Raw genomic sequence first — 16,328 nt, 5'->3', positions numbered from 1 at the left:
TCAGCTGGGATCGTCAGAGGCTTTTAAAAGCATTTTTTCTGCAACCTCTTTGCCAAAGAGGTTGTAGAAAAAAGGCTTTTAAATGTAAAAAAAAAAAGTTGGCCACGCCCACCCAGTCACATTACCCCCCCACCACCACCAAGTCACACCCACAGAACTCATAGTAACAAATTTTACATTTCACTACTGGAACAGAGTCTAGTATAGTGTTGGCAAACCTTTTCGGCACCAAGTGCCCAAAAGGGAGCGTGCATGTGCATGCGGGGGAGTGCCGGAAACTGGAAGAGCGGCTCTTTGGTGCGCATGTGCGGGAGCCCCGGAAAATGGAAGAGCAGTTCCCCAGCATGCTGGGAAGCTGAGCTTCCGGTTTCTGGCACGCACATGCGTGCCAGTCACCTGGTCTTCCGATTTCTGGCACACATGCATGCACAAAGACCAGCTGGCCGGCATGCATTAGCATGCCGGAACCCGGAAGAGCAACGGGCGATGGCTGACGTGACCAGAGAGATGGCTCTGCATGCCACTTCCGGCATGCATGCCATAGGTTCGCCATCACAGATCTAGTAGATAAATCTTGTATTATAAAATGAAATAAAGTATTCATAGAAACAAAACTAGAAGAATTGCAAAACTAGAAGAACTACCCAGAGCAAAGAAATCAAAGCTTTGCCCGAAGTAGCTCAGACTGTAGAGCAGAGGTGGGTTTCAGCAGGTTCTGAGCAGTTCTGGAGAAACGGTAGTGGAAATTTTGAGTAGTTCAGCGAACTGGTAGTAAAAATTCTGACTGGCCCTGCCCCATCTATTCTCTGCCTCCCAAGTCCCAGCTGATCGGGAGGAAATGAGGATTTTGCAGTAACCTTCCCCTGGAGTGGGGTGGAATGGAGATTTTACAGTATCCTTCCCCTGCCATGCCCACCAAGCCATGCCCACAGAACCGGTAGTAAAAAATTTTGAAACCCACCACTGCTGTAGAGGCAAACTAGGGAAGTCCCCAATAGAGGAAGCCAGCATAGCTATTGAATCGTTTTCATTCCCAAACCAAGCACTCTCTCCTCTGCCTTCTCAGAAAGAACAAAGGCCTCTAACTAAAAATGAATTGAAACAAAGAATAACTGGCCTCTAGAAGAACATAAAAACAACAGAATAAGCTTTCCTGCATTGAAGCCTGTTCCAAAAGAAACAGTTAGTACAAATATTAAAATATGTCAAATACAAGTACCAGTAAGAAACAAGCCAATAAATGTACAGCATGGCTGCAGTTATAACTGAATACTTAGGATGCAAAACCAGCAAAAAAGAAGAAAAAAAGCCAAATTGCATCACCAAAATGGATGATCAGGCTGGAAAATAAGAATCAGTAACTTAAGGGCAGGTGTTGCAAGCTAAAACAGATGAAAGAAAAAAACAGGTAAAGAACAAGAACATCAGGAAATATCTGATCAAGAAATATCACCTAGAAATGAGGAAGGTTAAGGAAGAATTGGAAACAATAAAGCAGCAAATAATAGCTCTAACCAAGAAGATCCGCAGATATGAAGCTCAAGTTGCATGTTTAAGTACAATGTCCAATTTCAGTCCAATTAGAATAATTTCCACCAATCCACCAATGGAGAGACTAGAGATTGAAATACAGAGATGGTGCTGTATTTATTTTATTGTATACTGATATGGCTAAAAGCTAATCAATAAATTATGGTTGATCTCACACAGTGGTGGGTTGCCCCCGGTTTGGACCGGTTGGCAAGAACAGGTAGTAAAACTGGCGGGAGGCCCCGCCCAGCGCCCTGGATATCGTGTGCGCGATCCCATTGCGAACTGGTAGTAAAGGTACGTAGAACCCACCCCTGATCTCACAGTCAGCCAACCATAGTGAAAAGTGGAAAGTTCAAGTGGAAAGAACTTGTCTTCAATTAGTTGAAGCTTTCAATATTAGGTAGATTTTGCCAGATTGTCTTCGGTTTCCCCTCCTTACGGTATGTTAAGCTGTTTGGCAATGAGTGGGTGATATCATGATCCTCCTCCTCCTCCTCCTCCTCCTCCTCCTCCTCCTCATCATCATCATCATCATCATCATCATCATCATCATCATCATCTCAGACTGCAATCTTAAATGTGTGTACAAAGAACCAATTTTAGTTGAATGCAAGAAGGATCTGCCATTAAGGAAACAAATGATAATACAGTATCTTAAGCCAAACATCAAGTAAACCATTTTGCAACTTGAATATTGTATGAATTAAATCATTCTGATTTGTAAATAATTTATGGATTACTTTATTGGGTTCCATATAATCAGACTTTGTGGCTAATTCAAAAGAGTTCAATGAAATAGAGGTTAGTTCTGTTGGGTCAAACCCAGCACTCTGTGAATTAATCTGTGATTCAAACTTGAAGAGGAAATGTAACTACATTATGATTTCTAGGATGTAGGTAGTGAGGACCCTCAGAGTTTAATTCTAGGACTAATGTTTTTTTTTTAACATGTTTATAAATGATTTGGAATAGGGCGTACTAGTGGAATAACCAGGTTTGCTGACAACACAAAATTGTTCAGAGTGATTAAAAACAATAAGAGACCGTGAAGAGCTCTAAATGGAATGAGTGTCAAAATGGCAGATGTCCTTCAAGTTTAAAGTGATGTACATTGCTGCCCAAAATCTTAACTACTCATACAAACTAATGGAATCAGAGCTAACAGCGACCAATAAGGAAAGAGATTTTGTAATAATGATAAACAGTTCTGTATGGTATGAATAAAGTAGTCAAGGAGAAACTGTTCTCCCCTTCACAAACTACTACCGCAGATCACTCCATGAAATCGTAACCCAAAAGAAGCAAGGCAGACAAAAAGATTTTTTTAATACAACATATAATTCAATATTGGAATTTGCTACCAGCAGAAGTGATGCTGGCTCCTGGCTTAGCTGGCTTCAAAAAACAGCTGGAAGTAATGGCTATTAGCGTTGATGGCGGTATGACTGCCTCTGAAGGCTATCTGCTGGGAGCCTCTTTCTTTGTGTCATTGAGACAACAGAGTGGGGATCCAATCCAGGGGTGGGTTCTACTTACCTTTACTACTGGTTCGCAATGTAGCTGCGTGAATGAAGCAAGTGTGCGCTTGCTTCTGCTCATGCACAGAAGCTTCCTGATGACATCAGGGTTGGTGGGCGGAGCCTCCCACCAGTTTTACTACTGGTTCTTGCGAACCGGTCCGAACCGGGAGCAACCCACCACTGATCCAATCCCACAGGGAACTGCTTATGTTTTAATAAGCAATTAACAATATCAAATCGGTTACCCTTCTGAGCTTTCTCCCATAACATTCCAGTGTCTCTCTTTGTCACTTCATTTCATGCAGGTTGTACCAGATAGACTGGAGATGGAAAGGAAAATTCTACAGCAGACTTAGGAGCGACCAGAAGCCGTAGCTTAGACACAATTGTTATTCATTAGGAAAGCGTCTAGGAGATTTATGTAATGTGTGCATGGAGCCAAAGAGCCATCTAGGCTAGGCAGGCAGATGAAAATTAACAGGTTCTGCATATTATTTAACAGAGACAGTATTTAATGTGTACCTTTCCTTCAATTCTAAACCTGTTTTTCCAGAAGTCTCATAAATTTGAGTGAACTAATTCTAGGACTGTTTGGACATCCTTTGACTACAGAATTGAAACATAACACTGTACTGCTGTTACTCCCATTTCCACTAGGTGGCAACCATGGTTTGCTTATATTCTAGACTCTCCATGCAAAATAAATACCTAAAGAAACTTCACTGGAAAAAAAAAAGCTAATGATGGGAAAATAATGGGTTGCTCAATGGATCATTTTCTGTTGCTGAGATGCATTGTAATTGTTGCTACCTTTATTAGTGTTTTGCCTCTGTAGACCTCTGTTTTCAAAGGTGCAAAGAATAAAAAAAGTAGCAAATTCTCATCCAGGCAAAATGTTACCCCAGCTTTAATTAGATGTAATTGGAGATGTGGAGCTGTTGTTATTCCACACTTCTTTCTCCAGGCTCTGTTTCACGTTTGGTTAACCCTTGTGATGTTGTATCAACCTGCTGGGCTTGATGGAGCACATTCTTTGCTGTATTAGGGAACGGAGGTAGGAACAAGCCCAGCACGATAACTCCATGCAGTGGGAGGAATTTATCTAAGTGTTTTAGGAAATAAGCAGCAAACGGAGGCCGAGAACAGGCTGAACATCATTGAAAGGTGGATTTTAAGGAAAATCTCTGGAAGGCCTTGGAGTTACAACACATAAAATCTTGTCACTCCATAAAGAACATCAAGCAAAAAAAATTGAAATATTGGGATCAGGATAGAACTCCTTACAAGGGACCATGCTAGAAAGGGAAAGAAGATTGGAAGGAGATGAAAAGAGACATTTGTAATAGCTATAGAGACAACTGGACTAAACAATGAAGAATGTGCAATGGGTAGACATGGTGGAAACTCATGATTGTGAGTCTCCAGAAAGGAGAAGACACTTGAACTGAACTGGTCTGGCCATTATTCTGTGACACTTTAATAATTAATTTGAATTCGTTTTACGTATTGTAGGAAGTTAGCACCCACCCCTTTCCTGGAAGAGTGAAATATTTTAGGAAATATGAAAAAGGCAGAATATTATATTTCCCTGGATGAGAAATATGAGAAGCATATTTTACAGACAAAGCAGCTCCCACCTTCCTGCCCCCCACCCTTTGTCAATGGGCCATTAAGGCCTGGGCCAGTCTATTCTACATAACAAAGATCTGCCTCCTTCAGGCAGAGCCATAGTAGGAATTGCCAAAGATGGGATTAGCCCTCTACACAATAGCAGCAGAAACTCACCACATGTGACCTGGGAAGCACATGTGACCATCAGCCAGCAAGGCCCCCACCCCCTAGGAGTCTGACAACCAATCAGGATACTCTTTTGGGGCCCCAAGAAATGCAGAGCCAGAGAGAGCATAAAAACCCGAGGATTTACTGTATCTGCCCCTTTTCTGTTCAGGAACTCAAGCCATGTGATCCTGTCCACCATTAAACCATCTTTCCAAGCAGTCTCCATGTTTCCAGTGTCTGTTTTCCCCACTTGGAGCAGAACCCAGAAGGATGTTTCTTCCAACAGTATATCCTATCCTGCCTTTCTGTCCTTACAAAAAAAGATCCCCCCTAACAGTGTAACCTCCCCACCCTCCCATGCTTAACAGTTTGTAAAATATTTAATTTTAATCATTAAACTGATACAAGGCCTGGCTGAAGACAAAAGTCTTAAACTTTTTCCTGAAAGTGAAAAGAATGGGAGAGGTTGAATGGAATCTCGAAGTGCATTTAGGAATCACTTGAAAGCCAGTGTGGTCTAATAATGGATAAGTTATTGGACCAAGTCCAGGATGACTCAGATTTAGGTCATCATGCAGCCATGGAAGCTCACTAGATGTCTTTGGCTAGATTTCAGCCTAATTCAGGGTTATTGTTTTGGAATAAAATAAGGAGGCAGTCCCATTAAGTTTCAAACTGTAATCATTAGATGCCTGGAGCAGACAAATTTTATTATTCTACTTATAATCTCCATGGAGATTTATACCAATAATTAGTCTAGAAAGGGACCTGTGTCCGTAGCAAAGAAATTTACTTACAGCTCATATACCTTCATATCACTAATTCACCCAAACAGAATTTGTACTGGAAACATAGGGTGGGAGAGTAACCAGAACAGGTCCATAGTTACCATGAACTGGCCTGAGTGTAGGCACTGCAATTCCTCAGATAAGAAGCTTGAGATAGTCTAATGTCAGTCTCAGAATCAGACAGCTCAGAAGAAAACAAAGGAAAGATGATACTGTATCTATACAGTATGCAAATACAGCAACACACATTTAAAGCAGAGAGATTATTAGACAGATTATTGCATTCATCCCAATTGTGTGTTAGGTTTATATCCCTTCCAGAGCTCAGAGTGACTTAATGAGACTTAATAAAACTCCCCTTATTTTATCCCAAAGGAACAATCCTGATAGGTGGGCTTCAGGGGTGGGCTCCAAAAATTTTAGCAAGGGGTTCTCTGTCCAGTTGCTGGATGAGTGTGGCCATGGTGGGTATGGCATAGTTAGCCTCCTGCACCATGGCAGGGGGCGCGTTTTTGCCCTCCCCGGGCTCCAGAGGCTTTTGTCGAGCCTCCAGGAGGGCGAAAATGACCTCCCCAGGCTCCAGACACCATCTGGAGGCTGGAAATGAGCCCATTTCTGGCCTTCCTGAACTTCTGGTAGGCCAGGTTTTCACCCTCCCCGAGCCTCTGCGCACACCCTGCACTTACCTGCATCCAAAATGGGCCGCGTGGGGACTCCTGGGAGGGGTGGAGTTTGGGGGTTCTCCGAACTGCCTAGAATCTTAGCTAGAGGTTCTCCCAAACCCCTGCAAACCCCCAGCAGCCCACCCCTCGGTGGGATGCAGGACTAACATTTTCTTCTAGATCATGTCCTAGACCTTTAGGTAGATTGTTAAGCTAGAAAAACCACTTTCCTAGTCATCATGAGTCCTTGATTAGGCTGCCATCCTATGCAAAGGAAATCTGTAATTTCCTATTCTGGCCCCATTTATTTATTTATTTATTTATTTATTTATTTATTTACTTACTTACTTACTTACTTACTTACTTACTTACTTACTTACTTACTTATTTATTTGTGCGATTTATATACCGCCCTTCTCCGGAGACTCAGGGTGGCTTACAATGCGTTAAGCAATAGCCTTCATACTTTTGTATATACCTGCTTAGTAGGGCTTTCGCCCCCCCCCCCAAGCGGTGTTCTTTTTTATACAAAGTCAGCTTATTGCCCCCACAATCCGGGTCCTCATTTTACCTACCTCGAAAGGATGGAAGGCTGAGTCAACTTTTGCTGACAATTATCTCAGGAGTTGGTCCCATGTATGTCCATCTCCTGAAAACATTTGTTAACAGCAGATCTCAATAGAGACAGCAACATAGGCCTTTGAAACTGGTGAATTTAACGGTGATAGCCAATGACTCAACATTGACTTGTATTTTTAAAATAGAAAGTAGGAACCGCATCATTTGCTTCTAAGTTTCACCTGTGAGTCAAGCTCCAGTTCTGGCAACTAAATTAGTATTTTTCTAAAGTCTTCCAACCAACTGCTGCTGAAAGATTAGGGCATGATTGTTTGCTTTCATTGACAACAATTTGGATGAGAAAAGTCCCCCCCCCCACTTTATCAAAGATTTAAAACAATCTAGTAAATGGCCAAACTCTTTAATTCCTATTAATTTGCATGGAAAACATTTAAAGCTGGATATAACTGCAATGAGGCTTAACATAGTAAACTTTAAGTGGATTGCACCTTCAGGGATCCATTTTCTTTTCTCTATTTACTCAGTTCTTCAACAGATTGATGGAAGGGTTGGCTCAGGGAGGAGGCATCACTTCCTAGATTGACCTCTGCAATTGCAGAAGGTTTCTACTTCAAGATCAGAAATCAGAGCGGGCAGGATTCAGTCCTAGTTGGCCTGCTTCCCATTGTTACCACAGCAAATTTTCAAATTCATTTCCCAGAACTTAACTCAGTTTGCATCCAAGGAACAACTGAATTTAAAACACCAATCCTCATTGTAAACAATTATTGTCAAAAGAATATTCCATTTTATGGGGGGGGGAATGGTATGAATCTAATGGCTGAAGTCTATATACCATGCATAAGTATGGGAATTGGAGACACTAAAAATGTGTCTTCTTTTTTGAAGAGTAGTCTGTAAATCAGGGATGTTATTGGAGTCAAAATGAAAGTTAAATTTCTTTTAATTTGAATCTATAGGCAATCCTGACTTAACAACTGCCCTGCTTAGCAATTGTTTGAAGTTACAATGGTATTGAAAAAGTCACTTTGCAACTGGTCTTCACAGTTATGACTGTTGCAGAATCCCCTCTTCACATGATGAGATTTGGGTGCTTTGAAATAAACTGTTGCAGTTTCCCATGGTCATATGATCACCATTTGCATGCTTCATAGCTAGCTTCTGACAAGCGGAGCCAATGGAGAACCCAGCAGTAAAATTGCAAGTTGCGGTCATGTGATGTCTCACTTAACAAGTGGCAAAAGTGAGGTCATAAGCCTGCTGCAGCCATGTGACATATTGCTTAATCACTGTGTCACTTAGTGGTAGTGTTGCCTGTCCCAATTGTATATAGGTAAACATATGTGCTAGTCGTTCCTGATTCTAGGGGGCGTTGCTCATCTCCGTTTCTAAGCAGAAGAGCCAGCGCTATCTGAAGACCTCTCCGTGGTCATGTGGCCGGCATGACTAAACGCCAAAGGCTCATGGAACGCTGTTACCTTCCCACCAAAGGTGGTCCCTATTTTTCTACTTGCATGTTTTACGTGCTTTCGAACTGCTAGGTTGGCAGAAGCTGGAACAAGTAATGGGAATTCACACTGTTATGCAGCACTAGGGATTCGAACCGCTGAACTGCCAACCTTTCAATCGACAAGCTCAGCGTTTTAGCCACTAAGCCACCACGTCCCCTTGTTATTATTGTATATAGCTGTATATAATTTAATAGTTACTAATATTATTCCTCATCTATTTATGGTTCTTTTCTTCTTCTGCTGTATTACAGAATTCAATGTGGTAGCAACTTTTGGTGGTGGTTTTTTGGAAGGCCACTGGGTGCCCATCTTTATATTAAAGTTTGTGACAGGAGAATGAGTCTATTCTCTAAACGGTTTTATGGTAATGAAGCTAAATTCTGTTGCTTGAGTAATAGGGGATAGAGTTCAATTGTAGAGTGTCTGTTTTGCATTTCACTCTCTGTCCTCTGATTTGATCTCTGGCCCTTTGAGTTCACTTACATAGAGCAAGTTATTAAGAGCACAGCAGTAATGAGCTCCTGTTTTGTCAAATGCATAGCTTCATTTCAGCAATTCACAGGTACTCCAATACATTGACTGAATTCCTAGTGACCACAAAGTTCCCTGAGAATTGCAGGGCAGAGAGTCACTTTCTATATATCACATATGATCAGTTTGTAACTGGATGCCCCATACAGGAAACTTATAACAAAACCACAAAAGTCTCATTTAGAAGCAAATGATATGAAATATGCTGGGCTACTGTAATCAAATCGCTTTGAAGAAAGTTTGTAAAGTGGCATTCTTTTTAGTAAAAATGGGGAGTTTGTGTTGAAATGTTTCCAGAAACATGAAGGCAGATTAGTCAATGGGCACCTAATGCTGGCAGTTTTCTGGCAGTTAAAATTTTTAATTTTTCTGTTTATGAAATGATAGGAAAATGGCAGAAATCCTTTAATTATTTTCTTTTAGAACTAGCATTTTACTGCTTAAAAAAAATCCAGAAATTCAAGAAATTTGCTCAGAATATACATTATTAAGTTGGCTGTCCAAATTGAATAAAGTCTGCGGGAGATTTCTTTTTGAATACAATAAGGGAAGTAGATGAATGTTTTTCAGATTTTTCCCTGTTGAGCCCCAATTGCTGTGCCATTCTTGTGATATTTTCAACAGCTTTGCTTTGAGTCATGGAGTTAGATGATCACAACAACTCATGCTTTGCTCTCCAGGTAAGAGCTGCAGAAATCAGTGCATATGGCCAGTAAAAGACACCTTGAAATGGGCACATAGAGATAAACTACATTACATACCATTCAAAAGAGACAATCAAAAAGCTAAAAGACCACAACACTTCCTGACCAGCAATCAAGTTGGGTTTTGCTCCCTTTTTCAACCTTTCTTGCCACAGTTGTTAAATGAATCACTGCACTTGTTAAATTAGTAACATGGTTGTTAAGTGAACCTGGATTCCCCATTGACTTTGCTTGTCAGATGGCTGCAAAATGTGATCACATGACCAAGGGACACTGCCGCTCTCATAAATATGAGCCTGTTGCCATGCATCTCAATTTTGATCAGTTGACCATGGGGATGCTGGAATGGTTGTAAATGTGAAATATGGTCATAAGTCACTTTTTTTCAATGATGTAACTTCAAAGGATCACTAAACAAACTGCTGTAAATCGAGGACTACCTGTATAAGAGGTATATAATGAATAAGAGGTATATAATGAATGCATTATACATTAATGAGCAGCAGGCAACATAATGCCTTGGTGATCAACTCTAATCAGCATGGCCACTGACAAAGGGTTGTGAGAGTTGGGGTTTAGGTTGTTTAACCTGTCTTTCATTTTAGCTTATGTGAGTATGAATGGGAGGCCAATAGCAGTGTTACTGTGGAACAATATTCATAAGATCTGGGGATAAACTTGGGGCAATTCCAGACTGTACTTTTTGCTGCTTATTCCCCATGCTGCTCCTGGTTGTTTTTAAAGTCAACTTTGGAAATTCCAGTCTTGCGTTGAGTTGGCAATAGAGCTTGATTGGTTGATCCCCTGTTTTTTTATCATTTCTATTGGTAGAAGGCAGGAAAGCCTTGTAGGCTGGCTCCTGGATGGATTGGTATCCCAATACCTGCCTGGTGGTGCAGTGGACTAAACTACTGTTTAGTGGTATTTAGCTGCCAGCTGCCTGCAATTACTGCAAGTTCAAATCTCACCAGGCTCAAAGTTGACTCAGCCTTCCATCCTTTCGAGGTAGGTAAAATGAGGACCTGGTTTGTGGGGGCAATAAGCTGACTTTGTATAAAAAAAGAACACCGCTTAGGCGGGGGCAAAAGCCCTACTAAGCAGGTATATACAAAAGTATGAAGGCTATTGCTTAAAAGCATTGTAAGCCGCCCTGAGTCTCCGGAGAAGGGAGACATATAAATCAGACTAATAAATAATACCTTCCTTTTCCTTTTAGGGGTAATTCCCTTCTTATTCATCCCTTTGCCTTTCCCAGATGTCTGCGCACATGGATGTCTTCACACCCCCTTCCCACATTATCTCCCTTGACACTAAAGCAGACCCGTTATTTTTTCTTTTATAATCTCATTTATAAACACAGTTCTATTTAGGTTTCAGTTGGTTGCAAAGATCAATAAAGCAAATTGAAAAAGAAAAGCTTGAAATGAATTTAACTGCTTGAGTCTGAAGCAGTTTTATTTCAAGTTGGAGTGCCTTTTATGCTTTGCTTTGATTGTAAGCTCTTTAAAGTTGAGAAGTTGTATACTGCACCCTAGAGAAGAAGGATTTTATTCATACTCAGTGTTCTTCTGTTGGCGGAGAAACAGCCTAAAGTTTAGGCCCTGATCCTTCAGCTTGCATTCCAGTTCTAGCTGTATTTGCATTAGAAATTCAGAATATCAGAGTTGGAAGGGACCTTGGAGGTCTTCTAGTCCAACCCCCCACACAAGCAGGAGACCCTATACCCTTGATGGCGAACCATGGTGGCATGCGGAGCCATATCTGTGGGCACGTGAGCATTGCCCTAGCTCAGCTCCAGCGCACATGCACGTGCAGGCCAGCTGATTTTTGGGCCTTCCGGGCCCACCGGAAGTCGGGAAATGGGCCATTTCTGGCTTCCAGAGGGCCTCGGGGGGGGGGGGGAAGGCTGTTTTTGCCTTCCCCAGGCTCCTAGAAAGGCTCTCCCAGGCTCCTAGAAAGGCTCTGGAGCCTGGGGAGGGCGAAAAAACGGGCCTTCTGGTCCCACTGTGCCATCGCGTGCCAATAGCAGGGAGAGCACGGGGGGGGGGGTCGCATGCACATGCAAGGTAGGGCAGGGTGCACTGAATTATGGGTGTGGACACATGCACACGTGACACCCCTGTGCTCCTCCCGCTTTTGGCACGCGATGGCAAAAAGGTTAGCCATCACTGCCCTATACCATTCCAGACAAATGACTGTCCAGTCTCTTCTTAAAAGCCTCCAGTGATGGAGCAACCGCAACTTCTGAAGGCAAACTGTTCCACTGGTTAATAGTTTTCACTGTTAGGAAGTTTTTCCTTAATTCCTGGTTGGTTCTCTCCTTGATTACTTTCCATCTATTGCTCCTTGTCTTGCCTTCTGGTGCTTTGGAAAATAGGTTGACCCCTTCTTCTTTGTGGCAGCCCTCAAATATTGGAACACTGATATCATCACTGATAACTCCTTGCCCTTCTTTTCTCTAGATTAGACATACTCAATTCTTGCAACCGTACTTCATATGTTTTAGCCTCCAGCCCTGTAATCATCTACTTTGCTCTTTTCTGCACTCTTTCCGGAGTTTCAACTTTTTTTTATAATATGGTGATCAAAACTGGATGCAGTATTCTAAGTGTGGTCTTATTAAGGCCTAGGTTGCTTTACTAATCTTATTAGGTTGCATTAATGGGATAGAATCAAGATCATATCAAGTATTAATATCAACGGTATTAATACTTCATGTGATCTTGATTCTATCCCTCTGTTAACGCAATCTAGGATTGCATTAGTTGCCACACATTGCTGGCTCATTATCTTCATCATATGGATGCCTCCCATGTTCATTTTTATGTAAATATCTGCAATTGCAAAAGTGGACAATTGGGAGGAAATATTGTAGTAAGCCTACACTATACTTATCCTTTGGGGGTGCTGGGAAATTGAGGGCAACAATAAGTGGGAAAAGGATGCAAAGTAGGGTTTTCTTCGGTTGAGAATTCGGTGAGAATTTTTTTTTCATTTGTTTTAAAAAACATATTAGGCCTATTTTAAGACTTCTACTTTATTCCAACAAATTGTAGATTAATGGGACAATCTCAATTAACTTGCAAGTAGTCTGTTACTGTTACAGGCCCAATGAAGAGACTTGAGTCATTGGATTAAATATCTCTCCTTTATTTACAGGTTCTTCATATCATCACTGGTTACATCAGGATCTGAACAACATGGAGGAGTGTGCCCACCTTTTATACCTGTGGGCGGGGATTCAGGTAAGGAGGGGTCTATGGGAGGAGCTGACCAGGTGGATGTCTGGGTTAACCCTTGCACTACTGAGCTACAGCAGATCCCTGGCACGGGTAGGGCATTTATACCTGACAAATCCCCCTCTAAATGCCTGACCTGTGTCTGTAAGCCTGACTGACTGGTTGGTACCCTGAGGCGAATGTTGAGCTTGGAAACTAAGTGTGAGTGTTGTTTGCCCTGTAGAGGTTTTGTGAGTATGTCTGCGGTCTGTTCTTCTGTATCGCAGTGTATGGCCTTTATGAAACCGATTCTGGAGAGCTGTCTCACGTGCTTATACTTTATGTCTATGTGCCTTGATCTTTGCCCTACAGCGTCAGACATGGATATTTCTATGGCGGCCTTGTTATCTTCGTAGATATTTATTGGGTAAGCTGGTTCTCTCCACATGCTGGCGAGTAGGTCGTCGAACCAGATGAGATTGTTGGCGGCTTTGGAGAGGCATATGTACTCAGCTTCAGTAGTCGAGGTTGCCACCAAGATTTGTTTACCTGTGTACCAATGCACCGGACTGTTATTTAAGTAGAATATGTACCCAGACGTGCTTTTCCGGCCTTTGGCATCTCCGACCCAGTCAGCATCAGCGTAGCAGGAGAGGATGGGTTCGTCGGATTTTTCAGGCTCTAGGGTTAGGCATGCATTGGCACTTTGTTTCAGGTATCTTAGCACCCTTTTCACCGCGTCCCAGTGGTATGTGGTGGGTTTGCTCACGTGCCTGGACAATAAATTAACTGATAGAGCAATGTCCGGTCTTGTCCAGTTAGCGATATACAGGAGGGAGCCTATGACTGACCTGTACAGCGTGTTGTCTTCAAATCCGGGTGATTCATCATGCATGTTTTTTAGGAAGTCCGTCTGCATGGGTGAATCACACCCCTTGGTGTCTGCCATGTTGCACTTATGGAGTAACTCTTCTATTTTCTCTTTCTGTGACAGTTAGAAACCTTTTGGTGTTTGGTTGACTTGTACCCCCAGGTACCGGTTTATCCTTCCAAGGTATTTTAGGGTGAAATGCTCGCTCAGTCTGCTGGCGAAGGTGTCGCGGTTCCCTTCGTGCTTGCTGATATATAGTATGTCATCCACGTAAACTAGGATGTATTCTGGCGAGTCCCCCTCTTTCCTGGTGAAGAAACAGTTGTCAGCTATGGTCGCCGTGAATCCCATAGACTTCAGGGCCTCTACCAGGCATTCGTACCAGCGTTTGCCTGATTGCTTTAGCCCGTACAGGCTCTTGTGAAGTAACCAGGTGTCCCCCCTGTTGGTTTCTTTGCTGTGGGGCGCTCTGATGTATATTTCTTTATCTAGGTTGGCGTGCAAGTAGGCGGTCTGCACGTCGAACTGGTGCACCTCCAGCCCTAGCAGGGATGCGATGACCAAGGCGCTTTTGACGCTCTCTGTCCTTACGGTGGGCGAATAGGTGTCAGTGTAGTCCTCTGGAAACCTTTGAGCAAACCCCTGGGCAACTAATCTTGCTTTGTATAGGCTTTGGCCACCCTCTAAGTTCTTGACCTTGAAGATCCATCGGGTGCCTATTGTGTTCTTGCCCTCTGGGACTTTGGTTGGGGTGTAGACCTCTAGCTTCCTCAGGCTGTCCAGTTCTTTGGCCATGGCTAACTCCCACTTTGCCCTCTCCTCCTGGGGTAGTCTCAATACCTCTTCGTAGGAGTTTGGTGTAACGTGATTCGTGTGCACGTGCATCACGTAATCATTTAGCCTTCTTGGCAGTTGGTTTCTGGTTGACCTGACCGGTCTGTCTACTGTCTGCTCAGTGTCATGCAGGTATCTGGCCTCTCTTTGCGTCAGTGAGTCTACACTTATCTTGGGGTGATTCTCTTTCCATCCCTCAACCTTGATGCCTTGGAGGTTGGGCTTGGGCCTGCTCCCTTCCTGTCTATCCACTGTCTCGCTTTTGTTTTGAGCTTGCTCAATTGGACTATCCTCTCGCTTGGTGGGTACCTCGTTTAAGTGTATTCTGGACCAGTTGGCTTGCTCATGGAATGCCGCTGTCCTAGATACCACAAATCTATTATTGCTGTCCACAAACCTGAAGCCCTTGGTTCCTGGCTCGTATCCCATAAACCTCAGTCTTCTGGATACCTTATCCCCTTTCTTGCGCAACTGCTTGGGTATGTGTACATCAGCAGTTACGCCGAATACATGTAAGTGCGCTATCTGTGGCTTCTTGTTATACATGAGCTCGTATGGTGTTTTGTCTATCACACTGGACCATGTTCTGTTAAGTGTGTAGTTGGAGTAGACCAGGGCTTCAGACCAGAAGTGTTGGCCAATGCCCGCGTCCTCTAAGGCGCACCTGACCATCGTTTGGAGCGTGGAGTTCTGTCGTTCTACGACCCCGTTCTGAAAGGTGGAGAACGGGGACGACGTAAAGTGAATCACACCTTTGGACCTGAGCCAATGGGAGAAGTCCTTAGATAGAAACTCAGATCCTCTGTCGGTCATGATTTGTTTGATCCGGGTGTTGTTTTGGGTTTCTACTCTTTTGTAAAACTCCTTGAATTTTTGGAAGGCCTCATCCTTTTTTCTTAAGGTATAGACGAAGCCATATCGACTATAGTCATCCACTATAGTGAGGAAGTACCTTTTCTTATAATTTATGGATGGCCTTAGGGGCCCTACCAGGTCCATGTGGACTAAGTTGAATATTTGTTTGGCGGCACGTAACGACTTCTTGGGTCTGGGTTTTACCTTTAATTTAGAACATTTGCACACCGAGCACTCGAGGTAGTTTTCACAGTTCTTTATTTTGATACCCTCGGTACAATTGGCCATTTTCTGGACCACGGGAAAACTGGCGTGCCCTAGCTTCCGGTGTAGCAGGTGAGCACAGTCGTCATGCATGGGTTTGCCTATTGAGGGCCCCCTTTGGGTGTGTCTGTTGTGTTGTGTTCCTTGCGTCGTGTTACCATCGTTATCTATCTCTCTCCCGTCTACCTGTTCCCCCTCAGTCCTGCCCTGGTCAGTGTCCTCTGTGTTCTCTGAACTGGTGTACACGCTGTGGGTGTCATCCTCATAGAAAGTTATATAAGGTAACCCTTGGCTGACGGTTACTCTCCCTATATCTTCCCCATCCTTGCTAACTTTGACATTACCTTTTGTAAAGGTCACCTCAACCCCTGATTCCTTGCTAAGCTTTACTGCGGCTAGGATGTTGTGGGGTATCTCCGGGACTAGCAGTACCCCCTCTATTTTCCCTGCGCCTGGCAATGTAACTGTCCCTTTGCCTGTCACTCTAACCTGATTTTGGTTTGCAACTTTGATCGAAAAGTCCTCCCTCTTGAATGATGAGAGTAGTTTCTGATTGTAGGTGGTGTGGTTGGAGGCTCCCGAGTCCAGGAGCCATGAGCTGGTGTCTTTGTCTTGGTGTGTGGTGTGTGTGCGCTCCCCTATCCCGTATAAAGATCCTGTCCTGCTGTCGCGCGAGCTG

The sequence above is a fragment of the Pituophis catenifer genome, unplaced genomic scaffold (assembly GCF_029215685.1).
Source record: "Pituophis catenifer annectens isolate HBS135680 unplaced genomic scaffold, rPitCat1.0.hap2 SCAF_1, whole genome shotgun sequence".
Classification (NCBI taxonomy): Eukaryota; Metazoa; Chordata; class Lepidosauria; order Squamata; family Colubridae; genus Pituophis; species Pituophis catenifer.
The sequence above is the reverse complement of the archived record's forward strand: the minus strand, read 5'-3'. Positions refer to the sequence as shown.